Consider the following 12,157-nt stretch of genomic DNA (forward strand, 5'->3'; position numbering starts at 1 on the left):
TTGCGTCCAAAAACCATTCAATGCTCTTTTAAATGTGATTTCAAGCCTTAGCTGCCTCTAACTAGGTAATAATGACATGTTAAGAGGAAGAATGAGGTAATTTGATTAAAAATATAGAAAATAGGCATACAAGTAGTGATATAGGCCTTATTCGGGCCATTTTGAATGAAATTGCGTCCAAAAACCATTCAAATGCTCTTTTAATGTGATTTCAAGCCTTAGCTGCCTCTAACTAGGTAGAATGACATTTAAGAGAAGAAATGAGGTAATTTGATTAAAAATATAGAAAATAGGCATACAAGTAGTGATATAGGCCTTATTCGGGCCATTTTGAATGAAATTGCGTCCAAAAACCATTCAAATGCTCTTTTAATGTGATTTCAAAGCCTTAGCTGCCTCTAACTAGGTAAGAATGACATGTTAAGAGGAGAATGAGGTAATTTGATTAAAAATATAGAAAATAGGCATACAAGTAGTGATATAGGCCTTATTCGGGCCATTTTGAATGAAATTGCGTCCAAAAACCATTCAAATGCTCTTTTAATGTGATTTCAAGCCTTAGCTGCCTCTAACTAGGTAAGAATGACATGTTAAGAGGAAGAATGAGGTAATTTGATTTAAAAATATAGAAAATAGGCATACAAGTAGTGATATAGGCCTTATTCGGGCCATTTTGAATGAAATTGCGTCCAAAAAACCATTCAAATGCTCTTTTAATGTGATTTCAAGCCTTAGCTGCCTCTAACTAGGTAAGAATGACATGTTAAGAGGAAGAAATGAGGTAATTTGATTAAAAATATAGAAAATAGGCATACAAGTAGTGATATAGGCCTTATTTCGGCCATTTTGAATGAAATTGCGTCCAAAAACCATTCAAATGCTCTTTTAATGTGATTTCAAGCCTTAGCTGCCTCTAACTAGGTAAGAATGACATGTTAAGAGAAGAATAGGTAATTTGATTAAAAATATAGAAAATAGGCATACAAGTAGTGATATAGGCCTTATTCGGGCCATTTTGAATGAAATTGCGTCCAAAAACCATTCAAATGTCTTTTAATGTGATTTCAAGCCTTATTGCCTCTAACTAGGTAAGAATGACATGTTAAGAGAAGAATGAGGTAATTTGATTAAAAATATAGAAAATAGGCATACAAGTAGTGATATAGGCCTTATTCGGGCCATTTTGAATGAAATTGCGTCCAAAAACCATTCAAATGGTCTTTTAATGTGATTTTAAGCCTTAGCTGCCTCTAACTAGGTAAGAATGACATGTTAAGAGGAAGAATGAGGTAATTTGATTAAAAATATAGAAAATAGGCATACAAGTAGTGATATAGGCCTTATTCGGGCCATTTTGAATGAAATTGCGTCCAAAAACCATTCAAATGCTCTTTTAATGTGATTTCAAGCCTTAGCTGCTCTAACTAGGTAAGAATGACATGTTTAAGAGGAAGAATGAGGTAATTTGATTAAAAATATAGAAAATAGGCATACAAGTAGTGATATAGGCCTTATTCGGGCCATTTTGAATGAAATTGCGTCCAAAAACCATTCAAATGCTCTTTTAATGTGATTTCAAAGCCTTAGATGCCTCTAACTAGGTAACGAATGACATGTTAAGATGAAGAATGAGGTAATTTGATTAAAAATATAGAAAATAGGCATACAAGTAGTGATATAGGCCTTATTCGGGCCATTTTGAATGAAATTGCGTCCAAAAACCATTCAAATGCTCTTTTAATGTGATTTCAAGCCTTAGCTGCCTCTAACTAGGTAAGAATGACATGTTAAGAGGAAGAATGAGGTAATTTGATTAAAAATATAGAAAATAGGCATACAAGTAGTGATATAGGCTTATTCGGGCCATTTTGAATGAAATTGCGTCCAAAAACCATTCAAATGGTCTTTTAATGTGATTTTAAGCCTTAGCTGCCTCTAACTAGGTAAGAATGACATGTTAAGAGGAAGAATGAGGTAATTTGATTAAAAATATAGAAAATAGGCATACAAGTAGTGATATAGGCCTTATTCGGGCCATTTTGAATGAAATTGCGTCCAAAAACCATTCAAATGCTCTTTTAATGTGATTTCAAGCCTTACTGCCTCTAACTAGGTAGAATGACATGTTAAGAGGAAGAATGAGGTAATTTGATTAAAAATATAGAAAATAGGCATACAAGTAGTGATATAGGCCTTATTCGGGCCATTTTGAATGAAATTGCGTCCAAAAACCATTCAAATGCTCTTTAATGTGATTTCAAGCCTTAGCTGCCTCTAACTAGGTAAGAATGACATGTTAAGAGAAGAATGAGGTAATTTGATTAAAAATATAGAAAATAGGCATACAAGTAGTGATATAGGCCTTATTCGGGCATTTTGAATGAAATTGCGTCCAAAAACCATTCAAATGCTCTTTTAATGTGATTTCAAGCCTTAGCTGCCTCTAACTAGGTAAGAATGACATGTTAAGAGGAAGAATGAGGTAATTTGATTAAAAATATAGAAAATAGGCATACAAGTAGTGATATAGGCCTTATTCGGGCCATTTTGAATGAAATTGCGTCCAAAACCATTCAATGCTCTTTTAATGTGATTTCAAGCCTTAGCTGCCTCTAACTAGGTAAGAATGACATGTTAAGAGGAAGAATGAGGTAATTTGATTAAAAATATAGAAAATAGGCATACAAGTAGTGATATAGGCCTTATTCGGGCCATTTTGAATGAAATTGCGTCCAAAAACCATTCAAATGGTCTTTTAATGTGATTTCAAGCCTTAGCTGCCTCTAACTAGGTAAGAATGACATGTTAAGAGGAAGAATGAGGTAATTTGATTAAAAATATAGAAAATAGGCATACAAGTAGTGATATAGGCCTTATTCGGGCCATTTTGAATGAAATTGCGTCCAAAAACCATTCAAATGCTCTTTTAATGTGATTTCAAGCCTTAGCTGCCTCTAACTAGGTAAGAATGACATGTTAAGAGGAAGAATGAGGTAATTTGATTAAAAATATAGAAAATAGGCATACAAGTAGTGATATAGGCCTTATTCGGGCCATTTTGAATGAAATTGCGTCCAAAAACCATTCAAATGCTCTTTTAATGTGATTTTCAAGCCTTAGCTGCCTCTAACTAGGTAAGAATGACATGTTAAGAGGAAGAATGAGGTAATTTGATTAAAAATATAGAAAATAGGCATACAAGTAGTGATATAGGCTTATTCGGGCCATTTTGAATGAAATTGCGTCCAAAAACCATTCAAATGCTCTTTTAATGTGATTTCAAGTCTTACTGCCTCTAACTAGGTAAGAATGACATGTTAAGAGGAAGAATGAGGTAATTTGATTAAAAATATAGAAAATAGGCATACAAGTAGTGATATAGGCCTTATTCGGGCCATTTTGAATGAAATTGCGTCCAAAAACCATTCAAATGCTCTTTTAATGTGATTTCAAGCCTTAGCTGCTCTAGCTAGGTAAGAATGACATGTTAAGAGAAGAATGAGGTAATTTGATTAAAAATATAGAAAATAGGCATACAAGTAGTGATATAGGCCTTATTCGGGCCATTTTGAATGAAATTGCGTCCAAAAACCATTCAAATGCTTTTTAATGTGATTTTAAGCCTTAGCTGCCTCTAACTAGGTAAGAATGACATGTTAAGAGAAGAATGAGGTAATTTGATTAAAAATATAGAAAATAGGCATACAAGTAGTGATATAGGCCTTATTCGGGCCATTTTGAATGAAATTGCGTCCAAAAAACCATTCAAATGCTCTTTTAATGTGATTTCAAGCCTTAGCTGCCTCTAACTAGGTAGAATGACATGTTAAGAGGAAGAATGAGGTAATTTGATTAAAAATATAGAAAATAGGCATACAAGTAGTGATATAGGCCTTATTCGGGCCATTTTGAATGAAATTGCGTCCAAAAACCATTCAAATGTCTTTTAATGTGATTTCAAGCCTTAGCTGCCTCTAACTAGGTAAGAATGACATGTTAAGAGGAAGAATGAGGTAATTTGATTAAAAATATAGAAAATAGGCATACAAGTAGTGATATAGGCCTTATTCGGGCCATTTTGAATGAAATTGCGTCCAAAAACCATTCAAATGGTCTTTTAATGTGATTTAAAGCCTTAGATGCCTCTAACTAGGTAAGAATGACATGTTAAGAGGAAGAATGAGGTAATTTGATTAAAAATATAGAAAATAGGCATACAAGTAGTGATATAGGCCTTATTCGGGCCATTTTGAATGAAATTGCGTCCAAAAACCATTCAAATGCTCTTTTAATGTGATTTCAAGCTTAGCTGCCTCTAACTAGGTACGAATGACATGTTAAGAGGAAGAATGAGGTAATTTGATTAAAATATAGAAAATAGGCATACAAGTAGTGATATAGGCCTTATTCGGGCCATTTTGAATGAAATTGCGTCCAAAAACCATTCAAATGCTTTTTAATGTGATTTTCAAGCCTTAGCTGCCTCTAACTAGGTAAGAATGACATGTTAAGAGGAAGAATGAGGTAATTTGATTAAAAATATAGAAAATAGGCATACAAGTAGTGATATAGGCCTTATTCGGGCCATTTTGAATGAAATTGCGTCCAAAAACCATTCAAATGCTCTTTTAATGTGATTTCAAGCCTTAGATGCCTCTAACTAGGTAAGAATGACATGTTAAGAGGAAGAATGAGGTAATTTGATTAAAAATATAGAAAATAGGCATACAAGTAGTGATATAGCCTTTATTCGGGCCATTTTGAATGAAATTGCGTCCAAAAACCATTCAAATGCTCTTTTAATGTGATTTCAAGCCTTATCTGCCTCTAACTAGGTAAGAATGACATGTTAAGAGGAAGAATGAGGTAATTTGATTAAAAATATAGAAAATAGGCATACAAGTAGTGATATAGGCCTTATTCGGGCCATTTTGAATGAAATTGCGTCCAAAAACCATTCAAATGTCTTTTAATGTGATTTCAAGCCTTAGCTGCCTCTAACTAGGTAAGAATGACATGTTAAGAGGAAGAATGAGGTAATTTGATTAAAAATATAGAAAATAGGCATACAAGTAGTGATATAGGCCTTATTCGGGCCATTTTGAATGAAATTGCGTCCAAAAACATTCAAATGCTCTTTAATGTGATTTCAAGCCTTAGATGCTCTAACTAGGTAAGAATGACATGTTAAGAGGAAGAATGAGGTAATTTGATTAAAAATATAGAAAATAGGCATACAAGTAGTGATATAGGCCTTATTCGGGCCATTTTGAATGAAATTGCGTCCAAAAACCATTCAAATGCTCTTTTTAATGTGATTTAAGCCTTACTGCCTCTAACTAGGTAAGAATGACATGTTAAGAGAAGAATGAGGTAATTTGATTAAAAATATAGAAAATAGGCATACAAGTAGTGATATAGGCCTTATTCGGGCCATTTTGAATGAAATTGCGTCCAAAAACCATTCAAATGCTCTTTTATGTGATTTAAGCCTTAGCTGCCTCTAACTAGGTAAGAATGACATGTTAAGAGGAAGAATGAGGTAATTTGATTAAAAATATAGAAAATAGGCATACAAGTAGTGATATAGGCCTTTATTCGGGCCATTTTGAATGAAATTGCGTCCAAAAACCATTCAAATGCTCTTTTAATGTGATTTCAAGCCTTATATGCCTCTAACTAGGTAAGAATGACATGTTAAGAGGAAGAATGAGGTAATTTGATTAAAATATAGAAAATAGGCATACAAGTAGTGATATAGGCCTTATTCGGGCCATTTTGAATGAAATTGCGTCCAAAAACCATTCAAATGCTCTTTTAATGTGATTTCAAGCCTTAGCTGCCTCTAACTAGGTAAGAATGACATGTTAAGAGGAAGAATGAGGTAATTTGATTAAAAATATAGAAAATAGGCATACAAGTAGTGATATAGGCCTTATTCGGGCCATTTTGAATGAAATTGCGTCCAAAAACCATTCAAATGCTCTTTTAATGTGATTTTAAGCCTTAGCTGCCTCTAACTAGGTAAGAATGACATGTTAAGAGGAAGAATGAGGTAATTTGATTAAAAATATAGAAAATAGGCATACAAGTAGTGATATAGGCCTTATTCGGGCCATTTTGAATGAAATTGCGTCCAAAAACCATTCAAATGCTCTTTTAATGTGATTTCAAGCCTTAGCTGCCTCTAACTAGGTAAGAATGACATGTTAAGAGGAAGAATGAGGTAATTTGATTAAAAATATAGAAAATAGGCATACAAGTAGTGATATAGGCCTTATTCGGGCCATTTTGAATGAAATTGCGTCCAAAAACCATTCAAATGGTCTTTTAATGTGATTTCAAGCTTAGTGCCTCTAACTAGGTAAGAATGACATGTTAAGAGGAAGAATGAGGTAATTTGATTAAAAATATAGAAAATAGGCATACAAGTAGTGATATAGGCCTTATTCGGGCCATTTTGAATGAAATTGCGTCCAAAAACCATTCAAATGCTCTTTTAATGTGATTTCAAGCCTTAGATGCCTCTAACTAGGTAAGAATGACATGTTAAGAGGAAGAATGAGGTAATTTGATTAAAAATATAGAAAATAGGCATACAAGTAGTGATATAGGCCTTATTCGGGCCATTTTGAATGAAATTGCGTCCAAAAACCATTCAAATGCTCTTTTAATGTGATTTCAAGCCTTAGATGCCTCTAACTAGGTAAGAATGACATGTTAAGAGAAGAATGAGGTAATTTGATTAAAATATAGAAAATAGCATACAAGTAGTGATATAGGCCTTATTCGGGCCATTTTGAATGAAATTGCGTCCAAAAACCATTCAATGCTCTTTTAATGTGATTTCAAGCCTTAGCTGCCTCTAACTAGGTAAGAATGACATGTTAAGAGGAAGAATGAGGTAATTTGATTAAAAATATAGAAAATAGGCATACAAGTAGTGATATAGGCCTTATTCGGGCCATTTTGAATGAAATTGCGTCCAAAAACCATTCAAATGCTCTTTTAATGTGATTTCAAGCCTTAGCTGCCTCTAGACTAGGTAAGAATGACATGTTAAGAGGAAGAATGAGGTAATTTGATTAAAAATATAGAAAATAGGCATACAAGTAGTGATATAGGCCTTATTCGGGCCATTTTGAATGAAATTGCGTCCAAAAACCATTCAAATGCTCTTTAATGTGATTTCAAGCCTTAGCTGCCTCTAACTAGGTAAGAATGACATGTTAAGAGGAAGAATGAGGTAATTTGATTAAAAATATAGAAAATAGGCATACAAGTAGTGATATAGGCCTTATTCGGGCCATTTTGAATGAAATTGCGTCCAAAAACCATTCAAATGCTCTTTTAATGTGATTTCAAGCCTTATGCCTCTACTAGGTAGAATGACATGTTAAGAGGAAGAATAGGTAATTTGATTAAAATATAGAAATAGGCATACAAGTAGTGATATAGGCCTTATTCGGCCATTTGAATGAAATTGCGTCCAAAAAACCATTCAATGGTCTTTAATGTGATTTTAAGCCTTATGCCTCTAACTAGGTAGAATGACATGTTAAGAGGAAGAATGAGGTAATTTGATTAAAAATATAGAAAATAGGCATACAAGTAGTGATATAGGCCTTATTCGGGCCATTTTGAATGAAATTGCGTTCCAAAAACCATTCAAATGCTCTTTTAATGTGATTTCAAGCCTTAGCTGCCTCTAACTAGGTTACGAATGACATGTTAAGATGAAGAATGAGGTAATTTGATTAAAAATATAGAAAATAGGCATACAAGTAGTGATATAGGCCTTATTCGGGCCATTTTGAATGAAATTGCGTCCAAAAACCATTCAAATGCTCTTTTAATGTGATTTCAAGCCTTAGTGCCTCTAAACTAGGTAAGAATGACATGTTAAGAGGAAGAATGAGGTAATTTGATTAAAAATATAGAAAATAGGCATACAAGTAGTGATATAGGCCTTATTCGGGCCATTTTGAATGAAATTGCGTCCAAAAACCATTCAAACTGCTCTTTTAATGTGATTTCAAGCCTTAGCTGCCTCTAACTAGGTAAGAATGACATGTTAAGAGGAAGAATGAGGTAATTTGATTAAAAATATAGAAAATAGGCATACAAGTAGTGATATAGGCCTTATTCGGGCCATTTTGAATGAAATTGCGTCCAAAAACCATTCAAATGCTCTTTTAATGTGATTTCAAGCCTTATATGCCTCTAACTAGGTAAGAATGACATGTTAGAGGAAGATGAGGTAATTTGATTAAAAATATAGAAAATAGCATACAAGTAGTGATATAGGCCTTATTCGGGCCATTTTGAAATGAAATTGCGTCCAAAAACCATTCAAATGCTCTTTTAATGTGATTTCAAGCCTTAGCTGCCTCTAACTAGGTAAGAATGACATGTTAAGAGGAAGAATGAGGTAATTTGATTAAAAATATAGAAAATAGGCATACAAGTAGTGATATAGGCCTTATTCGGGCCATTTTGAATGAAATTGCGTCCAAAAACCATTCAAATGGTCTTTTAATGTGATTTCAAGCCTTAGATGCCTCTAACTAGGTAAGAATGACATGTTAAGAGGAAGAATGAGGTAATTTGATTAAAAAATATAGAAAATAGGCATACAAGTAGTGATATAGGCCTTATTCGGCCATTTTGAATGAAATTGCGTCCAAAAACCATTCAAATGCTCTTTTAATGTGATTTTCAAGCCTTAGCTGCCTCTAACTAGGTAAGAATGACATGTTAAGAGGAAGAATGAGGTAATTTGATTAAAAATATAGAAAATAGGCATACAAGTAGTGATATAGGCCTTATTCGGGCCATTTTGAATGAAATTGCGTCCAAAAACATTCAACTGCTCTTTTAATGTGATTTCAAGCCTTAGTGCTCTAACTAGGTAAGAATGACATGTTAAGAGGAAGAATGAGGTAATTTGATTAAAAATATAGAAAATAGGCATACAAGTAGTGATATAGGCCTTATTCGGGCCATTTTGAATGAAATTGCGTCCAAAAACCATTCAAATGCTCTTTTAATGTGATTTTCAAGCCTTAGCTGCCTCTAACTAGGTAAGAATGACATGTTAAGAGGAAGAATGAGGTAATTTGATTAAAAATATAGAAAATAGGCATACAAGTAGTGATATAGGCCTTATTCGGGCCATTTTGAATGAAATTGCGTCCAAAAACCATTCAAATGCTCTTTTAATGTGATTTTCAAGCCTTAGCTGCCTCTAACTAGGTAAGAATGACATGTTAAGAGGAAGAATGAGGTAATTTGATTAAAAATATAGAAAATAGGCATACAAGTAGTGATATAGGCCTTATTCGGGCCATTTTGAATGAAATTGCGTCCAAAAACCATTCAAATGCTTTTTAATGTGATTTCAAGCCTTAGCTGCCTCTAACTAGGTAAGAATGACATGTTAAGAGGAAGAATGAGGTAATTTGATTAAAAATATAGAAAATAGGCATACAAGTAGTGATATAGGCCTTATTCGGGCCATTTTGAATGAAATTGCGTCCAAAAACCATTCAAATGCTCTTTTAATGTGATTTTAAGCCTTAGATGCTCTAACTAGGTAAGAATGACATGTTAAGAGGAAGAATGAGGTAATTTGATTAAAATATAGAAAATAGGCATACAAGTAGTGATATAGGCCTTATTCGGGCCATTTTGAATGAAATTGCGTCCAAAAACCATTCAAATGCTCTTTTAATGTGATTTCAAGCCTTAGCTGCCTTCTAACTAGGTAAGAATGACATGTTAAGAGGAAGAATGAGGTAATTTGATTAAAAATATAGAAATAGGCATACAAGTAGTGATATAGGCCTTATTCGGGCCATTTTGAATGAAATTGCGTCCAAAAACCATTCAAATGCTCTTTTAATGTGATTTCAAGCCTTAGCTGCCTCTAACTAGGTAAGAATGACATGTTAAGAGGAAGAATGAGGTAATTTGATTAAAAATATAGAAAATAGGCATACAAGTAGTGATATAGGCCTTATTCGGGCCATTTTGAATGAAATTGCGTCCAAAAACCATTCAAATGCTCTTTTAATGTGATTTCAAGCCTTAGATGCCTCTAACTAGGTAAGAATGACATGTTAAGAGGAAGAATGAGGTAATTTGATTAAAAATATAGAAAATAGGCATACAAGTAGTGATATAGGCCTTATTCGGGCCATTTTGAATGAAATTGCGTCCAAAAACCATTCAAATGCTCTTTTAATGTGATTTCAAGCCTTAGTGCCTCTAACTAGGTAAGAATGACATGTTAAGAGGAAGAATGAGGTAATTTGATTAAAAATATAGAAAATAGGCATACAAGTAGTGATATAGGCCTTATTCGGGCCATTTTGAATGAAATTGCGTCCAAAAACCATTCAAATGCTCTTTTAATGTGATTTCAAGCCTTAGCTGCCTCTAAACTAGGTAAGAATGACATGTTAAGAGGAAGAATGAGGTAATTTGATTAAAAATATAGAAAATAGGCATACAAGTAGTGATATAGGCCTTATTCGGGCCATTTTGAATGAAATTGCGTCCAAAAACCATTCAAATGCTCTTTTAATGTGATTTCAAGCCTTAGATGCCTCTAACTAGGTAAGAATGACATGTTAAGAGGAAGAATGAGGTAATTTGATTAAAAATATAGAAAATAGGCATACAAGTAGTGATATAGGCCTTATTCGGGCCATTTTGAATGAAATTGCGTCCAAAAACCATTCAAACTGCTCTTTTAATGTGATTTCAAGCCTTAGCTGCCTCTAACTAGGTAAGAATGACATGTTAAGAGGAAGAATGAGGTAATTTGATTAAAAATATAGAAAATAGGCATACAAGTAGTGATATAGGCCTTATTCGGCCATTTTGAATGAAATTGCGTCCAAAAACCATTCAAATGGTCTTTTAATGTGATTTTAAGCCTTAGCTGCCTCTAACTAGGTAAGAATGACATGTTAAGAGGAAGAATGAGGTAATTTGATTAAAAATATAGAAAATAGGCATACAAGTAGTGATATAGGCCTTATTCGGGCCATTTTGAATGAAATTGCGTCCAAAAACCATTCAAATGCTCTTTTAATGTGATTTCAAGCCTTAGCTGCCTCTAACTAGGTAAGAATGACATGTTAAGAGGAAGAATGAGGTAATTTGATTAAAAATATAGAAAATAGGCATACAAGTAGTGATATAGGCCTTATTCGGGCCATTTTGAATGAAATTGCGTCCAAAAACCATTCAAATGCTCTTTTAATGTGATTTCAAGCCTTAGCTGCCTCTAACTAGGTAAGAATGACATGTTAAGAGGAAGAATGAGGTAATTTGATTAAAAATATAGAAAATAGGCATACAAGTAGTGATATAGGCCTTATTCGGGCCATTTTGAATGAAATTGCGTCCAAAAACCATTCAAATGTCTTTTAATGTGATTTCAAGCCTTAGTGCCTCTAACTAGGTAAGAATGACATGTTAAGAGGAAGAATGAGGTAATTTGATTAAAAATATAGAAAATAGGCATACAAGTAGTGATATAGGCCTTATTCGGGCCATTTTGAATGAAATTGCGTCCAAAAACCATTCAAATGCTCTTTTAATGTGATTTCAAGCCTTAGCTGCCTCTAACTAGGTAAGAATGACATGTTAAGAGGAAGAATGAGGTAATTTGATTAAAAATATAGAAAATAGGCATACAAGTAGTGATATAGGCCTTATTCGGGCCATTTTGAATGAAATTGCGTCCAAAAACCATTCAAATGCTTTTTTAATGTGATTTCAAGCCTTAGCTGCCTCTAACTAGGTAAGAATGACATGTTAAGAGGAAGAATGAGGTAATTTGATTAAAAATATAGAAAATAGGCATACAAGTAGTGATATAGGCCTTATTCGGGCCATTTTGAATGAAATTGCGTCCAAAAACCATTCAAATGCTCTTTTAATGTGATTTCAAGCCTTATCTGCCTCTAACTAGGTAAGAATGACATGTTAAGAGGAAGAATGAGGTAATTTGATTAAAAATATAGAAAATAGGCATACAAGTAGTGATATAGGCCTTATTCGGGCCATTTTGAATGAAATTGCGTCCAAAAACCATTCAAATGTCTTTTAATGTGATTTCAAGCCTTAGATGCCTCTAACTAGG

The sequence above is a fragment of the Chenopodium quinoa genome, unplaced genomic scaffold (assembly GCF_001683475.1).
Source record: "Chenopodium quinoa cultivar QQ74 unplaced genomic scaffold, ASM168347v1, whole genome shotgun sequence".
NCBI lineage: Eukaryota > Viridiplantae > Streptophyta > Magnoliopsida > Caryophyllales > Amaranthaceae > Chenopodium > Chenopodium quinoa.